Source organism: Podarcis filfolensis, assembly GCF_964270895.1.
Source record: "Podarcis filfolensis genome assembly, chromosome: Z".
Classification (NCBI taxonomy): Eukaryota; Metazoa; Chordata; class Lepidosauria; order Squamata; family Lacertidae; genus Podarcis; species Podarcis filfolensis.
In genome coordinates, this window is record NC_139617.1 from 14267746 (window position 1) to 14288761 (window position 21016).

The 21016-nt window shown below is 41.8% G+C and overlaps 1 protein-coding gene across 2 annotated transcripts in view; it reads left to right on the forward strand.

Annotated features, from left to right (window-relative positions):
• The window catches only part of PCDH11X (protocadherin 11 X-linked), a 737057-nt gene extending 730913 nt beyond the window's left edge, over positions 1-6144 (forward strand). For both annotated transcript variants that reach the window (XM_083595815.1, XM_083595814.1), the window contains one exon: positions 1366-6144. The gene's annotated coding sequence lies outside the window, so the exon portion shown is untranslated. The remainder of the gene's footprint in view (positions 1-1365) is intronic.
• The last annotated feature ends 14872 nt before the right edge of the window (positions 6145-21016 follow it).

Genomic DNA, 21016 nt, shown 5'->3' on the forward strand with positions numbered 1-21016 from the left:
GAAGCAACAAGAAATTTCAGCTTACCATACAGGAGACGATATACCTCTTATCTTCCACTTTTTCACGTATTATTTTCACAAGTATAGGTCTGATCTGCAAAACATCCCCAAACCAAGATATAACCTCCCTTATTTTGGAGTATGACTCCTTGAAGTCACACACACACACACACACACACACACACACACACACACACACACAAAATCAGGGGTGCAGAACCTCAGACCTGGAAGTTCAAAGCACCATTCCAGCCTTTCTGGCCCTTGTAACTTTCCCCAATGCTATGTTTCCCCATCAGGCCACACCCATCTCCTCTGGTCATACCCCGCACCAGACCAAGGCTACATGCTCATGTGCTTTTTCCTGAGTGGAATATGTCCCTGAACTGTGATAGAGGATAGGTGGAGAGATGTGCATGCAGGGCGTAGAAACCTCTGACATTTGCACAGCTGGAGTGTAGCCTGCTGTATAAAAGTAAGAGCCACACTTGTTGCTCTGTACACTTTTGTGTCTGGGTCCACCTACATGTTGCCTTTCACCCTATGCATCACTGGCCAGCCCCCCCCCCCGCCCGCCTTCTTTGAAGTTTGCCCACACCAGAATGCTTCCCTTCAGCTGAAAAAAGAATCCCCCGGCTCTGCTGTATATTATGTCTCTGTGGATGGCTATAAAGATTCCTAACTATTATTATGCCCCTCGATTCCCCAATCAAATAGATAGACCTTTATGAGTTGTGTTGTGCCTGGCCCATGCAGAGCTTATATGAGGCCCAAGACCCAAGTCTTGTTAGATTATAAACTGAAACAAACAAAAAAAGCAGCTGGTCCCTGGTGGGGGCTCCCAACCAGTTTAGCCCTCTGAGGCCCAGGACATGTGTACCTGATTGCCCTCACCCACCCACCCACCCCACTCTCTGCATGGGCCTGTGTTGTGCCTCTTGGTGGTAAACAAGTATCCTCTAGGAGACAACATTGTGGTAGTGAATGTATGTTGTCAGTTCCTGTAGGTTTCACTCTGTAACTTCACACGCTGTATGCAAAAGCCATTAGGCAAAATAATTGTTGGCATTTTTTGCTCAGTCTATGCTGAAGCAAATCACTGGCATTAGTCTAAAGAATGAGAGGACCAGGAAGCAAATGTTTGAGGGATGTAATTATGAAGTCCCCCTTGTTAACGGTATTCTGTAGCAGCTCAAGGTGATGTACCAGAGAAGATTAGACATTCATGACTGATCTCTGTGTGCTAGTTTTCATATACAGTATAATGAATAGCGGGTAAAGGCTATACCGGGTACAGAAAATATGTCTTCTTCTTTTTTTTAATATGAAAGAGTCCTGATCCACTTGCTTTTTCTTTCTCCCTAGCCTTTGATTCCTGCAGTCTTGTACATTCTGCAACCAAATAACCTGTCTGTAACACAATCGAACAGCTTTCCTAGCTCCAATTTTACTTTACCACAGACAATCGAAATTTGATGGAGAGAAGGAAGCAAAGTGTGATTGAAAAAAAAGAAGAATCTTTTCCTGTGAAAAGAACTTCATGTAGGCTCATCAATGTAACTTTAAAATCTGTAACTTATGAGCAAACTTCTGTGTGTATAATTACTGTAATATAAAATGAGTTGTACATTTATTGAAATTCCTGTTGCTGAGGGTTCCAATGAATGCTAACAGAGTTTCTCTGTATTGCCCTCAGCAACTATAAGTAGCTTTATTATCCCCACTGTTATTCTGAACACATTTTGCTTTTAACATGTAATGTAAAGTAATACTAATACTAATAATAATAATTACAAGAGAAGTTTCACTTTTAACTTTCCAGTTGCATTTAATTCATATAAAGCTCAGGCTATGTTATTGTGTATCTTTCCCTAACCCCACAAAATGCTTTGTCTGAGATAGGGCTCACTGCATGTAAATTCTGGGATACATGTTAATGCTTTAGATACTGACACAACGACTCAACACTAATTCAAGCACAGTAAATACTTTGACAAATCAATCAGAAAGCAGCTTCGGTTCCAGGAAACCTTCACTTAAGTCTTCAGTGTTCGCTTTGTATTAAAAAAACAAAAAAAGCTTCTTTGTTGTTTTAGAAAATAGTCGACATAGGCCTTGATCATGCACATGCACACATAATTGTTAAGTTTAAAGTTTACTTCTTCCATTTAAAAGTTAATCTTACAAAATATTGTTTATATGCCCTATTGGCGGGGGGAGGGGGAGGGGGCGGGGAGAGAGAAAGTTGATTAAGTTTGCATTTAAAGGCAAGCCTAGCAAATCCAACCAAGCTTTTCAGCTTGTAGAAGGTGACAGACTGTGCTGGAGAGCTTTTTATATCCGTGGAGGCTGTCAACACCTTTTAGAACCTTTTGCATAACTGGGGTTCTCAAATGTGCTATGAACCTCCATGGAATTATAAGGCTCTCACTGCAAATAGTCTCTTACCACACAAGGAAGGCAAGGAAAATGTTGCTAGAGAAGTGGGTGGTGCTATCACACTCATCCCACTACAACCCCCCTCCCATGTAGCCCTCTTTCTAGTGCCTAAAGCGGGATTATGGGTGACTTAAATGCTGCACCTGATAAGAAACTAGTGGTTGTTGAAACTTCTCTCCCAAATTATAACAAGCTTGTAGCTTTCATACCAGATCTAAGCTCTCGAAACATCCATGGGGGGGGCAGGGTATATATGCTACATTACAGTTGAGAAGCAAGACTTTACTCCAACCACAATGTCAGTACCTCCAGAATTACTTCTTATGCAAACTCACAGTTCAGTGGTATATGTTGGAAAATTCTGCTTGGTTATTTTGCCTGCTGAATACCTAGATCTCAAAGATCTGTGGATTGCTCACTTGACTTGCTTGTGCAGGTCCATTTTTTATGGGATTTGCACAAAAGAACCTAAAAGGTGATTTTACCCAGTGTTTGTTCCAACAAATAATAATAATGATGATGTTATTATTTATATGGCCCCCATCTAACTTGGTTAGCTCAGACTAAGTTTCCATCAACCTATGTGTTGGCGTCTTTGATTTCCCATGGGCATTGAAAGCCCTGCATTGATTTCTGAACCCTGACACAGAATGATAAGACTACTAAATTATGAAAAAATCATTGGTAAAACATAAAGTTTCCCCAAACTAGCTTCCTTATATCCACTTGAACAGCTAAAATATTGAGCTGATTTTACCCATCCATCAGAATTAAATGGCTTCATCTCCTAATGGCAAATTGAGAGTGCTGTCATGGAAAATCAATACACAAAAAAGTTCATAGTTAACGTGTTTTAAGACCTTCATGGTTCCTGCTAGGTCTTGCCACAATATATTAGGGGAGGGGGGAGATTGTGTCAATGAACTTTATGGTGCTTTTAAGCTATGTAGGAAGAATTAAATATCAAGACTTAAAACTACTGGGGGGAAACACCGTTTATCGGATTAGATTGCTTGCATTCTGAATGGTTACTACTAATGCATTCATATGCATAAAACCATCCATGAGGCAAGGTGAGGAAGCAGCAGGCTCCAGAGAGTTGGAAGGGGTGGCAGATTTGGTCCCCATGGGGTGTGCTGTTCACTGCCTCTTGCAACTAGTTGGCTGCTGAGCTTCCACTGCCCACTGCCACTTCCTCAGCTGCCTACCATGTGACCAAACTCCACCACTGGGCATTCCGGGGAGGAAGAGGAGGAGGTGAGGGGCAGCAATTATTATTATCTTTGGCAGCTCAAGTAGATGCTTCATCTGCATCTCAGGCTTCCTCCAAGGACCTCAAAGAGATAGATGCTACATTTAGAACAAACATTTGAGGTAGGTTAGACAGAGCAATGTCATTTTAGCCCCAAGTCAACCCAGTGAATTACATAAGTGAGTGAGGGCTTGAACCCAGGTTTCAAAAGTCCAGACTACTATTCTAATGATCACATTTGTAATGGGACCCCTTAGGTAAAAACTGAGTTTCTCTCAGTACCACTAAACAGCTGATGAAGCCATGTTGTATCGCTTATCTTCAGTATAAAACAATTCATTCCAATAGGGGCTCAAGGCTTTTCGAGTGTTCCAATCAAGCAGTAAAAACAAACTGCTGCCTGTTCTGCATGAAACTGAGATTTTTACATGTTTGAGCCCTCAGATTTGAACACTTGAAACACCCACTTATTCTGTTCTTGATGCCTTCAGCTAAACAGGCTCTGATTATATATATATAAAATCTGTGTGAGAAGTTTGATAACAATCAGACATGTGGAATTGAAATCTGATGTCTCATTCACATGTGCAAGTCATCATGATGAGGTCATTAAGTGACGCCTATGTGAACCTACTAGAGAGCAAAGTATGAGCTACTGTGGGAGTAGAATCTCTGTTCCATACACAGATGTCCCTTAGCTAATGACATACAGAGAGAGAGATAGAGCACTTGCTCTCAGAAGCTCCATGTGCACTTCCATTCATTTTTATTCCTTTTTTTTAATTGGTTAGGAACATAGGTCAGATAATTGTTCATCTAGCTTAGTATTGCCTACTCTGTCTGGCAGCAGTTCTCCTGAGTCTCAGGCACAGGTCTTCTCATCATCTAATGCTCGATCCTTTTTTAAACAGGAAGTGCTGGGGACTAGTAGTGGCCAGTGAAGTGATGTTGATGGATCAGCGTTACTCTTCTAGCTTCCCAACACCGTGGGTCACATGCTTACTGAGAAAGAAAGGGGAAGGGTGCAGCACAGCAAGATTGACTTGGTGCAACATGTGGCAGCAGAAGCATCAGATTGGCTCTGCCACCATGCATCACACTGGGCCAAGCTCCATGCACGTCAGTCCTTCCCTGAAACTACAAAGCTCATTTATGCCATATTGTTTTGGATGGGCTAGGCTTAGTGGCAGAGATCAGTGTTGCATGCAGTAAGTCCTATATTCAATCCCCAGCATCTCCAGTTAGAGCTGAGAGAGACCCCCACCTTAAACTTCAGAGAGCTTCTAGCCAGTCATTGCAGGCAATACTAAACTGCATGCATCAATAGATCAGTGAAGTTTCCCATAGTTTCCCCCACTTCCAAAACTGTGGTTACGGATTCACATGGGACAGCCAACATACTACTTGATGTCTCACACCAATAACTACTTCGCTTTTAATTTTGAATGGAGGAACACTTATTTGGGTACACATTTCATCGGGTGCACAAATCTCTCTCTTCATTGACAGAAATTCCATGCAGGATGATATGCCCCTTATATAGAGAGCTCCAGAGGAGGAATACAAGCCACACTCTTCAGGCATTCTCTAGTCATTTTAATTAATCACATGAGGGGGTTTGTATGCACAGACAAGTGTGCTCATTGTGCCCCATCACCACCCTGATAATCCTCCAAACTCAGAGAGAGAGAGAACTCCTGTACTTGTGGAAGCTCCCTACCCTTTAAAAAAATTATTCTGGCTTTTTTCAATTCCTCTTTTGTCCCCAGTCTTGGGCTAAGTTTCACATTTTCTGCACTAGTTTGCATAAATGCACAGCATGTCCCCCCCCCCCAGGGAGTTCATTTTTGTAGATGTTTGTTGGCTTAGCAGTAGCATTGCAAAATGTGCGTACATTCTGAAGGATGGGTGTATTTCAGTTCAAGTTTTGTGTCCTATTTTCCCCAATACAATTGTTTCTGTGCACATTTTTTTCCTAACATTTGCCATCTTTCTTTTGCGGGGTGGGTACAGGTCTTTTTGGTGAGAGATCGGGGCTCTGCATGACAAATTTCAGGGAAGAGTACATTTTTCAGAAGATGCAGGTTTTGTATGTTCATTTTAAAATGTGAACAGCTTAAGTAGTTTCCCTTCCATCTTTGGGGAAGGGCATTCAGAAGGATGGTGAGAAGGGAGAGCTAATGCATATGTCCCTTTGCCACTCCCCTTCCCCCTCCATGGGTTTAATTAACTTGACTAGAGAATACTTGAAGAGGACAACTGTGCCTGAATTATCTAGCATACAAAATAATAATAATATGTGGACTCTTTCTGAGTCTTTCTCGCCAGTACCCAATAACATCCATGGGCATTTACACATGTTACCATATCTAAGCAATCATCCAGTACCATCTGTGTCATCTTATTTAGTCATCTGGCTTATTTTACTTTATTTGCCTGAAATTGATTTATTTATTTTTTAAAAAAGAAACTTAAAACTATATACTACAGTACATACTGTGTAGCTACAGAGATTTATTTCATACTATATATTATAAATGGGAGGGGTGCACTTTTTGCCTTCCTCAGGTGAACAAAGTGTCAAACAATGTTTAAAACCAGGAACGGTTTTGTTTTAAAACATGTTTGTTGGAAATAATACTGTGTTCCTTTCTAGCTGATTCACACATCTATGCACAACAATAGGTTTCTCCTCACTCTGCATTGGTTTGTGCAATGTGTGAAAACTGACTCTCTCTGTCTCTCTGATTCTCTCTCTCTCTCTCTCTGTCTCTCTCTCTCTCTCTGTATATATATATATAAAATTATAAATAAATATATATGGTGTCTGAGGTAGCATTAGGTTGTAGCAAAAGGGGCCGGTGGAATCAACGCAGAGCGAGCCTCTAAGCACTGGAATCATTGCCACTTACTGGCATGTGGCAGAGCAAGGCAGCAGTGAGTTTGAGGCAACTTTTGTGCCCAACTGGGAGGTTCAATTTGGTGCCAATGGTGCACCCTGATTGCCCTCACTGCTGCCCTACCACATGCACTTGCCATCCCAGGAAGCAGTGATGAGATCAACTCCATGGCTGGGAGATCGTCTCCATGACCCCTCCTCACCACACCAGCCCCTCCTGGGTTATAGAACACCTCTCCTTGTGGTTAAATCTGTGACACAGTCATCAATGGGCATCCATGTGCAAATTGCTTCTTAGGGGAGGGGTTTGGGCTTTTTTTAAAAAAAGGATTTTTTAAAAAATCCATTTTGAATTAAAATCAGTTTTCAAGTTATACTTAGAGGGATGTTGCAACTGTTCCTTTCTCCATCCTAGAGTAGCTTCATTCCGAAGTGTGAATAGGATTCTGCCAAGAGGGGAAGAAGAAGAAAAAAACCAGGAGTGGAAATAGGCAGCAGTATGTTTGGTTGCTGAGTATAATAAGAAAGTCAAATTTCATTTGGTTTTGTAGATTTATTTATTTTTTAAAGAGCTTGCCGTCTTTACTGCACTGTTTCCCTCTCCGTTGATCAAACCAAATTCTTCTCAGCAATGAGTGATATCTTATTCTAAATCAAAATAAACATAGATTATTTAGAAACTTGTTATTAATTATTTAGAAATTATTTCAGACAGAAAAAGAAGAGTCATTGTCAGCATTTAGGTGCAGCCTGTTGATGCCTGCAAATTAAAAAGACCCCCCCAGTGTGTGGGCTCTCTTGACATAAATGTGTGATTAATCTTAATTGACAAAAGAAAATAGGCTCCTTTAACAACCTTTGTTTAATGAGGGCACAATGCATTGGCCAAATTATGTGTGCTGAAATTGGAGCAAGGTTCATAACAGTCATCCTCTTGTACAAATCCTACTTGTTTCAGGTCTGGGCTTTATCTTTTTGTAAAAGTAAAGAGTTGGGTTTTGTGATCATAAGTAAACAGGCTTGCAGGCAAGGATTGTATTTGGTAAATCCTAGGAAACAAAACTATGTGTATGTCATGTTAACCCTAGTTATGGAAGATATCTGAAAAAAGCTTTTGTAAATACATGTATTTGAGTTTGTACTTCAGGGAGATTTTTTCACTCTGTGGCATACTACAGGATTTGAAAGTGATTAAGTCTGTGTATTTGTACTGAAACTGCCCTAATCCACGCTTTAGAATCGTGCTGTTGGGCATTGTACGCTGTTAAGTTCAATAGCATTGGAAGTCCAGTTAAACCCACTGTAGTTCTCTTTCAGGTTATGTACAGCATGTTGTCTTGTTAATTAAGATGCTTATTAATAAAATTAGAGCCACAAAAGCAAAAAAAGAGTCTTTTTTTGGGAGAGGGGGTGGGGGTGGGGAGGTTCACCATGTGTTGTGTACTTATCTGCCTGCTGGATAAAACAGTTCAAGTCAATATTTAAAAGGCTTCAAAAGTATGAAATGGAATGGTTCAAGAAATAAGTTGCTAAAGCTGTCTTAACTTATTTTTTTTCCTGGTTTGCTCCCACAGTGCTTGGGCCACACAGGACTGATGCATAGGACTTGGAGTTCTTTGTCACAATGCCCCAAATCAGGAATTTAGAATGTGTGTGCAGAGGTGCAATATCACTGAATCTCAATGCTACACTGCTTGAAAGGGGCCCCCAATTCTGAACGAAACACTGCGAGGAAGAGTAAAGTTAACAATTTTTTTTCAACGAATCTGGGGACGCTTTAATTAATTAATTAATTAATTAACTAGCATTCAGGATGTTGATGCTGCTGCGATGGTGGTGGCAGGAGCGGCCGCCACCTTGACCTCAACCGCCATGTTTTCCCTTCTTCCAAGGCTTCTATCTCCTTTCTCCATGAGCCTGGGCAGCCCCTGAGTTGTTGGTTCTTAGGTGGTGGTGGGGAAGTGGTGCACGGTAGGTCTGGCATGGAAGGCGGAGAGTGGCAGTGGCAGCGAGGCTTGGGCAGCGCGATGCCTCCCTTCCCATTGGAGCAGCCCCGATCCCATTCCTACTCCTGTTTGCACACAAGCTCTGATAGGCAGTGTGAAGCCTTCCTTCACAGCTGAGAGATCCCCGCTCCGATCCTGATTTTACACAAGTAGGAGTTGTGAGGCTGCTCTCATAGGCAGCATGAAGCCTCCCTTCACTGCTTAGTTGCTGGGGTCAGGGAAGGTGGAGGCAGCCCAGAAGCTGCATCTTAGAGCCCCTGCATCACCATCATATGGGGACTTCCAAGCAGCCAGCCAGAGCCAACTGCTTCGGGCTCCTGAGACTGCCGCTGCGGTATTTCCCGGGGACATTAGATAAAATCCGGGGACATTCCGGGGATGGAATTTGTCCGGGCACTTATTCACAAATCCAGGGACTGCCCCTGGGAAACGGGGACGTCTGGTAACCCTAGCGTAGTGTATCTATTTGTTGAAACATGTTTAGCAAAAACAGTGTTCTAATTATTGACCGGCTGATTCTACAAACCATCTACATGGAGGGAAGGGTCTGCATTGGACAAGGTGAGCCACTTGTCTCAGGCGGCAGAGTGAGAAGAGTGGCACACCAACCCATCCACTCCTGCCCCTCCTCACCCACAGGGCTTTCCACTGTGACAGGTTTGCTTGCTCATTTGCTGCAGTAGTGTAGCTAGGCGTGGGTGGGGAGGATGTGGTGCCTTGGGCGGCACTTACCTTGGGGGTGGCGCAGAGCCCAGTGCACTGCTCCCAAAATCAGTGTGTCCTTGGGCTTGGCTTCCAGTGTGCTGGGCTGCTTTGTCCCCTATCCTGGCTCCCAGAGGGTGGCCAGGAGGTACGCAACTACCCTGTGCTGGCCCCATGAAACCCGCAACACGTCTGAGCCACACGTCATACAGTGGCTCAGGCGCCTGCAGGCACCATGCTCTGCCCAAGAAGGAAACATGGGGCTGGTCTCCACCCACTGCCTTCCCCTCAGACACCCTCCAGCAAGATTCAGGAGGGCATCTGCAAGTGACTGCAGGGAGCCAGAGCTGCTGCGCCACATCACATGCAGGCACCCTCTAGCTGGAGGGTGCCCTGCAGGAATGCAGCCTCCTAGACCGGCTCAGCAGCCCTCAAAGTGGAGAGCGCTGGGAGGGACACAGTTCTGGCAGTGCGCCCTGCCCCAGCTTGCCCCTCCCCCATGGTGCGATGTCATGGTGCAATGCAGTGTGCGCCGACACTGGACACCCACAGCATGGGACCCAAGACCATAAGAAGAGCCTTGCTATATCAGATCAAAGGTCTCTCTACTCCTGTATCCTGTTCTCACAGTGTCCAACCAGATGTACTAGAACTAGATTGTCCAAATGTTCTAGATTTGGGAAGAGGGATTGATTGCTAAACCGCTCTGGAAACTGTGGCTCTGTGAGGGGAATAGTCGTCTCCTAACATCTTTCAGCACCCTTAACAAAGTAACCAGGATATTCTTGGAAAACCCATACCTATTAAATGACGTATGATACCGTTGTAAAGGTATAGTGCAGGTGGAGAATTAGTCACAAAACCAGGTATATATAGTCAAGGAGAACTCACATAGGGAAAGAATACTATTTCCTTTTCTTTCTCTTTCAATACAAATGCTATAAAGTTCTGTAAAATAATTTCAGAACCCTTTTTTTTAAGGGGAAAAAAGGCCTTAACCTGCCATACTTTAGAAAACAATATCCTCAACATGCAGCAGCCCTGCAAGTCATTCAGTTGAAATAGTCTATGTTTGATCTAACTTCCACATGCAAGAAGTGGGTGGGGACCCACTTAACTATTAAGAACACACCTTTGAAAACCCTCTCTAGTGCTTTCTGTGATTCATTTAAAAATCAGTTAAAACTCACAATGTAGCACAATGTATTCAAGAAGATGGATACAAATGCTCCATCCTTTTTTTTTATTAAAAAAGTAAGTCTTCTGTGTATCTGTTAAAAAGAGAGCGAGAGATCTGAAAAGATAAGAGAATCAAAATATGAAGTTGAAAGATGAATCTTGACTGGGTAGACAAAGTGAGTGAAATGAGGTTATATGACAGTGAAAAGGTTTAACAAGGTAATGCAATAAATATTTAAAATGTGCAGTCCGATTCTTTAATCCAGTATACTGGCATAGTGACTTCACTACGGGAGAGTTCTAACTGGGGTTAATAGATTCAATCTGCATTCAGACTGTGGTGTGGAAGTAAAGATTGAATCCTTCCTATCCCCCACCCCTGCTGATGCACACACACATTGTGGTCCCAATTCTGATGACCCCAGCCTTGTGGTTGCTCTTTAAATGATAAAAATCAGACATGAACGTGAGATAAATGACCAGTCTAGTCCAACATTTTGCCTCCACAGTGCTCAAACGGATGATTATTTATTTGTGTGTGTGTGTGTGTATTGCTTGACTGTAAGCAAAAACCTCAACACTGCTATGAAAAGCCCAAATGCGGGACCGTGAGGGCAATATTCTCTCCTGTTGTTTTTGCCTTGCAACTGCTACTCAGATGGATTCTGCTTTTGGTCCTGTATATCATGTCACATCATACCAGGTTACTGTGAACCAGGATCACAGTCTTCATAGGCACCTGAGAAAGAGGAAAAACCTGAATAAGTAAGAAGTATTTAAGTTCAGCCCATGTTCAGGCTGAGTTATTGGCTCATCCATCAATTTAAGACCAGCTGAAGCAGAACATCTCAGAAAGAACACTAGATTTGGAGCCAGGAAACACTTCAGCATTCAAACCAAACCTTTATCAGTTGTAAAACAGCAATCTTCTTAGTAAACAGACGTGCTGTTTGGTATATGTTTCTTCATTATATTCCAAAAAAAATACAATAGCAAATGGAATCCATATATTATGGATTGCTATTGTGCTGAAATCTATGAGAAAAACACAACTGGTTGAAATAATAGTAGCCAAAAGCAACTCAGCAAGTAGGGTATAGTACTAGTTTCCTAGAAAGTGATGCTTATTGGAGGGGGGAGGTGGCAGGGGGGGTTAATGCTCTGCAAACTCACTTGCAGAAGCAATCCAGTGCTCCTGCTTGTGTGGATGAACTTTCTATCCCCTCACTCCTTCACCAGGACCCATGTGCCAAGAAGCCAGTACAGTGACTCCATCTGACCAGGTGAGACACTTCTGACAGTAACTCGGCATCAGTGATTGGGGAAGGCTGCCATTTAGATAACACATAGCTGCCTTATACAGAGTCAGACCACTGCTCCCTGAAGCATAATGTTGTTTGCACTGATGGGCAGCAGCTCTCCAGTGGCTCAGACAGGGGACATTCTCAACCCTACTTGGAGATACTGGGGATTGAACCTGGGACCTTCTGAATGCAAAGCAGGTGCTCTGTCACAGAGCTACAGCACTTTCTCAGGCTCAGGTGCACATATACTCCATAAACGTGATGTGAGGAATGGAATGACTCATAAAGTAAATGTAGTTATATCCTCACCTAACATGAGGCCTTCTTCCAAACATTGCCTTTAAGGTGGGGGATCAAATCTTGGGAAATAAGCAACAACATCACACTAGAAATATAGGAAGGAGTATCTTGATGTGCTAAATTGTAATTTCACAAATGTCTGTGACATTAAAAAAAATTAATTTAACTGGAACATTGGATGGGATATATGATATTATTTTACACCAAGTCCAGCTACGTCAGTATTGCTCACTATGACAAGCCCTCTAGGGACTCAGGCAGAGGTCTTGGACATCACTTACTAGCTAATCGCTTTTGACTGGAGATGCAAGGCAGCAAGGGATTTAATCTGAGTCCTTCTGCATACAAAACATGTTCACTACCATTGAACTATGATCTCCTCCCCAGAACTGTCCACCCCACCAGTAGGGTATATCAGTGACATTTCTCAGTCATCATTGTAATTGCTAATTTGCTCTGTGTGCGTGCTTTGTACTTATGCATGCTAACTGGGATTGGGCTAATGTTTAGAGGACTTCGTATTAAGGCCAAGGACTTACATTTGAGGGCTATCCAATCACAAGCTGTTTCTCACAACCTGGGGACCTTCAGTTGTTCTGTAATATAACTCGTATCAGTACCAGCTAGTGTGGAGAGCACCAGGCTGAAGAAGACTTACTCTAGTTCTATGAACCAGTGCCTAGGACTAAGAAGAAAAGTTGATAGAAGTTGTTTGAGTTTCAAACTTGAGATTACTATTACTTAAGTGGCCCCATAGTTAACATTTGCCCTCCATGCTGAGATCTGGGTCTATAAATATAAGATATTGGGTGGGTTTTTTGGCAGCCTAGCAGTGTACATTAGACAGTACTGTAGTTGGCATTTCATAAGATTAGAAACACCAAGCTTACTGCTTCATGAAAAATACACTTAAAGAATTGGCAGAGAAAATAAGTCCCTGGGATTTCAAGGAAGTCTTTTAATTCAGTGATATAATCCAGTGGGTTGTATTAGAGGCTCATATGCTGTTACACAGTCTGATTCATACATATTTTAAGCAAGGCTAAAGAACATCTTTATTTGATCAGATGGATCATGTTTTATGATGATGATATACCACTCTGCTGCATGCATTTGATTTATCTGGAATTATAGTAAAATGGCTTTTTTCTTCAGCATTCCACAAAGAGGATTTCTATGTGTTGAGAGAATGGGGGGCGGGTTTCTAACTCAGGGCTTTATCTTGCCAAGAATCAATTTTTTCCAGCATTAATTTGATCTCAGGAATATACCCTGTGTGCATTTGAAATTGAATCATATTGTCCGAATTGAGACTTTTGTTTCTGCACCTGTTGGTGGTGGCTTCTCTTCATCCTGCAGAGCCATTGCCGGTCAGTGTGGACAAGGGTTGACCAGCCCCTTTAAGGCTGCTCTGCTGCTTCTCCCTCCTTTGCTCTTTGCAGTATCCTCCCTCCTTCTACAGTATGGGCTTTGGCTAGTTGTTCAGTGTGGGACCAAGTAGGAATTTTGGGTGAGTCTCAGACTGGCTGTTGGGACTCCCCATTTTCTACTTCCCACTGTAGAACAGCCTTTCCTCATTTGTCATTGTTCAGCTGTTTGGCATTCAGTGCAGGCCATGTAATGCCATGCTGAGGCATTATGGGGGAGAGCAATAGAGGCTTTGGGGTACTTGGGGGTTTCCTTTGGGCCTAGTCTGTGCATCCTGATGAATACTGAGCAGCGGAGCCAGGGTGCACAAGTTGGACTTTGCTTATCCAAGGCTCATATAGCTAAAAAATTCTTGGCTGGAGAGCAAATAGGCGTTCTTCCTTACATGTCCAGTGGTGGTAAGAGAGACTTCCCTCTTATGTAACCATTGAACTCAGTCTGCCCATGCTTAGTTATTCAGCTAATTGATAGATCCTCTCATTTGTTATTTGTTTAAAAGACAAATCTAACCTTTTTTTTGCCACATAACATGTTGTGTTTAATCTTTCTTCTGAATGTGAGGACAACATGTGTATTAGTCAAAACTGCATACAAAAATGTGTTTATTAGGAGAAAATCACACAAGGTTGATGAAAGTGGTTTTTTAAAAAAAGAAAAAGCAAACAAAGGCAGAACGAGATCTAGACATACAATACTAAGATTGATAGTTCAAGGAGTGATCTTCGAATGCTCTGCAAATGACAAGACGTAAGGAGCATTCAGATGACACTCCCCACCTCAAGTTGTAGAAAACATATATAACAGGGTTTGTGAGACCATGTAGGCTAGCCTTACTTTCTCCCTGACCCCTCACAAGTCAACACACATGGTGGCCACATACATATCACTATGTGCTTCTGGATAGCATGTCAATGATTTCCCTGTGTTTAGATGAGTTCTACTTGTATACATTAATATGCACCAGTCAAGTGTGTGAACAGTGTGTGGTTAAGGCCATGGTTGCCACACATGCTGTTCCAACAAGTCCATGTAGCTACTCCTGCACTGCTAGGCACCTCATGCAATCTTGCAACACAAAGGGTGTAATCTGGACCACTCCAAATAAATTTGTTCAGCCAGAAGCAAAACATAATAGGGTTTCCAACAGGAGTCTTTTTCAGCCCTACCTGGAGAAGTCGAGGATTGAACCTAGAACCTTCTGCATGCAAAGCAGATTGTCTCAACTGACAAGTCTTCCCTGCATTATGCTGCATCCCTTCCCTCCCCCCTCCTGCAGATTGGTGCTTGCAACAAAACTGTGGGGATTCATGTTCAACCAGTAAAATCTGTTGCTTTCATTGTTGCAAACTAGGTTATTTATTTATACTTTCCCCACTCTGCACCCGTACTTCCTCCCCCTTTCTGCCATGTTACCAGCCCATGCATTTTCCTCTGCTCCCATAAGGGATAACTAATACAATGAACCACATTTTCAATTGACAACTTAAAGTATCTCCATGTTTCCTTAATCTCTATTCAGGAGTCTCATCTCTTTGCATATTTTTGTTCTTTCTTTTAAAATATATACAATAAAATAAAAAGCAGCTTGAGAGCAAAGAAATGCATTATTAATACTACATGTCATAAAATAATATAAATACTACCTTTTTTGCCAAGCCTGATCCACTAATCAAGAATAAATGAATGTGTGTGAATTATTCAAGACATCTCAAATACTGCAAATTGTACTCCAATTGAATATTTTGAGTACTCTATTCAGAAATGCAACAAAAGACATCACAAGTCATATTAAGCTCTCTTCTTCAGCAAGATGCCAGGCTAATTTGCTCTGATATTTAGAAGAAACCCGCACATACATACCTAATTAGAAAATATGTGGTCATTTGACATAAAAAGAGCACTGTTGCATCAGGCCAAATGCCATCTAGTCCAGCATCCTGTTGCTACAGTGGTTAACCATCTGCTTGTGGAAAACCCACAAGCAGGACTAAGCACAATGGTAATCTCTCCACTTGTGATTCTCAGTAATTGATATTCAGAAGCATATTGCCACTTGACAGTGGAGAAAGGGAACCTCTGGAATTGTCTTGCTCCCTGCCCCCTTTCCATTTAATATCTAACTATCTAACTGACACCTCCATAGGAGGGACTTTCCTCCTTTCTGTCCACCTTTGACAAAATTACTAGATTTTTAAAAACGACTTTCGGTAAAGGGTTTCTGATGCAATCATGTTTATTTTTATTTTATTGGATTTCTGACTTGCCCTTTACCATAAGGTCCCAGGACAGAAGCTACAACCATTAAACCTATGAGTATAAAATGACTAAGACTGTTATAACCATAAAATAAGAAAGGCGTGGAAGCAATTTTTAAAATATAAAGCGATTCAAAACATTAAAAAAAAAAACAGTCCTACATATAAAATGGCTAAAAATAGTTTCAGCACAGATACATACTGGAATAAAGTCTGTTCTTAAATGGATACAGGCATTGGGTTTTTGGGAAGCTACAGAGGGTAGTGATGGGCTTTCTCTGTATAACTTTCTACCAGGTGTTTCAGAGCTCCAACCCTAAGACCATGTATAGGAAGATGCTGAGCCATATGGTTTGGAAGTATTTGCTCATAACTCCCAGCTATACCTCATTTTAATTCATCTGCCACTGGTTCCTTGGATTTAGTGCTTACTAATGCAGCCCAGGCCACTCCTGCACTTTTTAGGGATGGGTGCCTATATTCTCTAAACATCCAGAGGGTAGAGACTTGCATTTATTAAGAATCAGCTTAGCAGAGACTTTTCTTTCTTTCTTTTTTCCACTGTGGCCACTGCAACCAATTTGTCATGGTGCTTCTAGTAACCTCCAGGACCATTGTATCCCACCACCCCTCTGAAAAAAACCCTCTTACATCATGATTCACTTGTTGAGTTATGGAAGGAAAACACAACTTCCTATGCTGACTTGCTGGGGAGGGGGATATTTTGGGTTCTTCCCTGTTGCTCCAGTACATAATCCTGGGGTTCTGAATCCACCATTTACCCTAGAAAGACAAACTATTTTTATATATTCTGCCTCAACATAGTTATCAAAGTTGCAGCAGGGACTAAGGTACTTTTAACCAAAATGGTGAAGCCTTTTTCTGTAAAATGAGACCTGATGACCATGGTATGTGTCAGGAATAAGGAAAGTTGGCCATGTTGTTGGACTACACCTCCCATCATCCTTGACTATTTGCCATGCTGGCTGGGTTTGATAAGAATTGGGGTCTAATAATATATGGAGGGCTACAGGTTCTCCTCCTTGGTTTTTGGTAAATTTTAGCTATATGTTGGTATGTGAAGAAGAAGAAGAAGAAGAAGAAGAAGAAGAAGAAGAAGAAGAAGAAGAAGAAGGGGGGGAATGATAAATAAAGGTCATATACATCTAATAATGTGAAAAAACAGATTCTCAGTCTCAATTGTCCTGCGTAACTCTTATGATGGTTTCACTGCAACCAAAAGACATTCTAAATTGATACAAAACACAAATGCAATTTTATTCCAATATATTTCTTTAAAGCCTCAGGGCAGCTAAGCACGGCTTTTTATAATGGCAAAAGCAGACAAGAACAATTTCTCCCTACCTGAGAAGTGTTAACCCCAGAGGACAATGATACAATGAGATTATACAATTCTTACACAGCAACATCTCAGAGGAGTATGAGATCTCAAGGTGTATATAAGTAGCTTTTAGCAGAAAAAAAATGGAGGGGGGATTCACACATTAATATTAGGGGTGGATAAATCTGTTTTTTAGCTCAGTTGGTTAGACCATGGTGCTGATAACACCAAGGTTGCAGGTTCAATCCCTGTATGGACCAGCTGCATATTCCTGCATTGCAGGGGGTTGGACTAGATGATCCTCAGGGTCCCTTCCAACTCTACAGTTCTATGATTCTATGAGTCTATGATTCTATGAAATTTCTCCCAGTTTCTCATTTCCCCAATATTAAATTCAGTTCTCCACATTTACACAGCAATTTCTGATTTTGTAATAAATCTTCCTTAATATTCACTGGCGTTCAGTGGGTCCAAGGAACAAAGTGACTGTTTGTGGCAAGGAGGCAAACAGGAGAGAAAGAGAGAGAGGGGGTGAGAGGAGAGACTTCAGTCCTCTCACCACTTACAGCTAACCCCTCTCTTCTGCTAGCTTTGCCCAGGAAACAACCCGGGAGACGGCAGAAACACAAGTGGAAGAAAACTCCATTTGAATGAAATCAAACACTTGGGAGGCTCATCATCATGTCTACCTAGTGGCAGTGAAGGCAGCAAAGAAGGCATACTTTGATGCTTCCATTGCATTCTCATTGCGCCATCCATCCAGCATAGCTCTCCCTGGTAGTGTGGGGCCTTTTAAAGACTGGCCTGAAGGAGGTGGCAGAAATGACGGTAGCTCACTGTAACTTGTCTGCAAAGCATTTTAAGGATAAAATCACTTGCATCCACCAGGACATTAGCTCCACTGTTACAGCAGATGAATCTCAAGAGGTGTCCAGAGCACTGTTTAGTCCTGTTATGTTGGATGAGTTCCAGTTAGTAAAGCTTGAGGATGCAAACAAGGTGCTTGGATTGATCAGAGCAATTGCTTGCACTCTGGACTCCTGCGCAACTTGGGTGATCAAAACTAGCAGGGATGGGACGACTGACAAAGCTGTGTGTGTGTGCGTGATTAATGCCTCCTTGCAAGAGAAGGTGGCTGGCTGGCCCCTGCATGCTTGAAGGAGGCAGTGGTAAAACCACTCCTTAAGAAATCCCCCTTGGATTCAGAAAATCTAAGTAATTATCAGCCACTTGCTAATCTCCCCTTATTGGGCAAGATTCTTGAGTAGGTGGCTGTGGACCCGATCCATGCACTCTTGAAGAAAACCGATTTTCTAAATGCATTTCAATCAGGGTTTAGGCCAGGTTTTGCCACCAAAACTACTTTGGTTGTCTTGCATGATGACCTCTGTCTGGAGAGAGACAGGGTAAATGGGTCCTTGTTAATTCCCGTTGACTTCTCAGTGGTTTTCAACACCATCAACCATAGTATCCCTCTGGAGTGGTTGTACAAGCTAGGGGTGGGTGGCACCGCTTTGCTGTGGTTTCAGTTCTGCTTGGATGGTTATCTCCAGAGGGTGAATTGATTTGATTATTTCATTTCTATACCACTTAATATATTAAAAAGATTTCTAAGTGGTGTACAAAAAACTGAAAAAACAATTTCGCCTCCATCCCTAGTTATGATATTTGCAACAACTCAGGAGTCAGTATCTTGCCAGCTTCTGTTTCAGCAGCAATACTAAGAAAGTTGGAATGTAGTCAAGATAACTTCCTGAACACATGCAAATTTCTTGCATCTAATTTACATCTCATCAGCACGAGCCACGTATTGAATCCGTTGTATGGTATTTTTAACAAATGTAAAGAAAGGCTACTTTAAAATTGTTCTTTACAAGAGAGGGATGGTGGTTATCTTATCTCACTTTTTGGCAAGGAAAGAAGTGATATAGTGTGTCCTATAGAGCTTGCCCTGGCATAGGCTGGGAGCCACAAAGGAGAGCCAAAAAGAATATATTACACTGTCACATCTTCTTTCCAATCTAATCTAATCTAATCTATTTTTGCATCAACATGTATTCATCATAAATCTAGCTAAACACATTGCAAATTCACGAGAAAGGTAACCTCAGAAATGCAGGGAGATTTATTCTTCATCAGCTCAGAGGTATTTCATTTCATCTTCTTCAGATTTTGCATTCTCTTTCAGTCCCAAAGCAAAACTTTTGTTACATTTTCAAACAATTTAAAACAAAAAAAAACAACCAACAACCCCATAATGTTCCCTTGTCTTGAGCACAGCATGAGCACAGCAAGAGCAAAACAGCAGGAACACATGATGGAAAGGGACTATTCTTTTCTGTACCATCATCTACAGGTGAAATGTAATTCAATATTAAACCTGTGCTTGCTACTTCAGATCCTGAATGGAAAATTCTAAATCTGTTTGGAGGATCTCAGTTTATTGCAGTCCATTCTCTCTTATGCACACAGTTTTTTTATTCCATTTATACAGTACCTTTCTCCAATTGAACGCAATTGCTTCTACCCTTCTCATTTCTACTGCTTTTGGAATTTGACCTGCAGCATGGCAGGGATTATGCCACCATTTTCTGGCTCTTCCGAACTTTGCTCACCACTTTCAGATTTCATATCTGACTTCCTGGGGTCATGTTTCTTACATCTGGCTAGAGATGGATAAATCTGGCTTCTCCTTTTTGAAATCTTAAAGCCAGTTCACCCCAGTTCCACAGTTTGCATTAAAAATAAAATAAAATAACTATGGGCTGCATCCTTTGTCACTATACTTGCCAACCCTTGCCCAATAATTCCCTCCCTAATAACCCCTAAAGTGGTATTACTTTTTCAAAAAATATAGTTTATATTTTTGGAGGGAAGCAAACTTTGAGGTGGCTTGCATAAATCCCTGAGATATATTTGCATAAAAATTTGCAGAGCTAGCCTTGTGGGTATACCATATGTCCAAATGTTATGTACCAATGGGGGGGGGGGAGAAGAGTTATGGCTTCTTAGTGGTAGGACCAAAGATTCAAATTTCTGAATTGGATTCAAGATATAATTATTTTGGATTGGGTTTGAGGTGTGTGTATGGGGGGGGGGTTTCACATTTGATTTATAAACTATACAGTGGACACTCGGGTTGCGAACGTGATCCGTGTGGGATGCACGTTCGCAACCCATAGTGTCCGCAACTCGCAGTGGCACGTCTGCACACATGCAGGTTGTGATTCGACGATTCTCTGAATGCGCAAAGCGTGATTTAGCACTTCTGCGCATGCGCGACCGCCAAAATCTGGAAGTAACCAGGTACTTACGGGTTTTGACAGTCCACAACCCAAAAAAACGCAACCAGAAGCGTCTGTAACCTGAGGTATGACTGTATATACATAGGCATAGGCATGCAGTTTTTGCCTAATAGACACATTTTTGCAAACAAATTCTCCTAATACAATGCATGGTTGTGAATTATATTCAAATATATATTGGTTAGAATACACTTTCCCCATTTCTCAAGTGTGCGTTTATGATTGTGTAACTGCATCACAAAATTCAGAGAAGTGCAAATTTTAAAGGAAAACTGCAGTTTGGTTCACATACTAGTTTGCAAAGTGTGAATTAGTGTGCATTAGGCAGATTTGCATTAAAATGGAAAATGACGTCCTACTTCTAATGTTCATAATGTGTTATTAAAATGTGACACCACGGGGTGCTGTAGACCAACCAGCAGTAGGGAAACAATGTTTTCACCGGTGGTGGGGGGAACAAAGGTAAAAAACCACTTTAATTAACAAGTATGGCCTGTGACGTTTTAGAATGACACATCTAATATTGTACTTATAACATCAGACATGTCAGTGTAGATCCAGCCTAGGTCTCAATCTGGCCCTAATAGGAGAGGAATCTGAATATT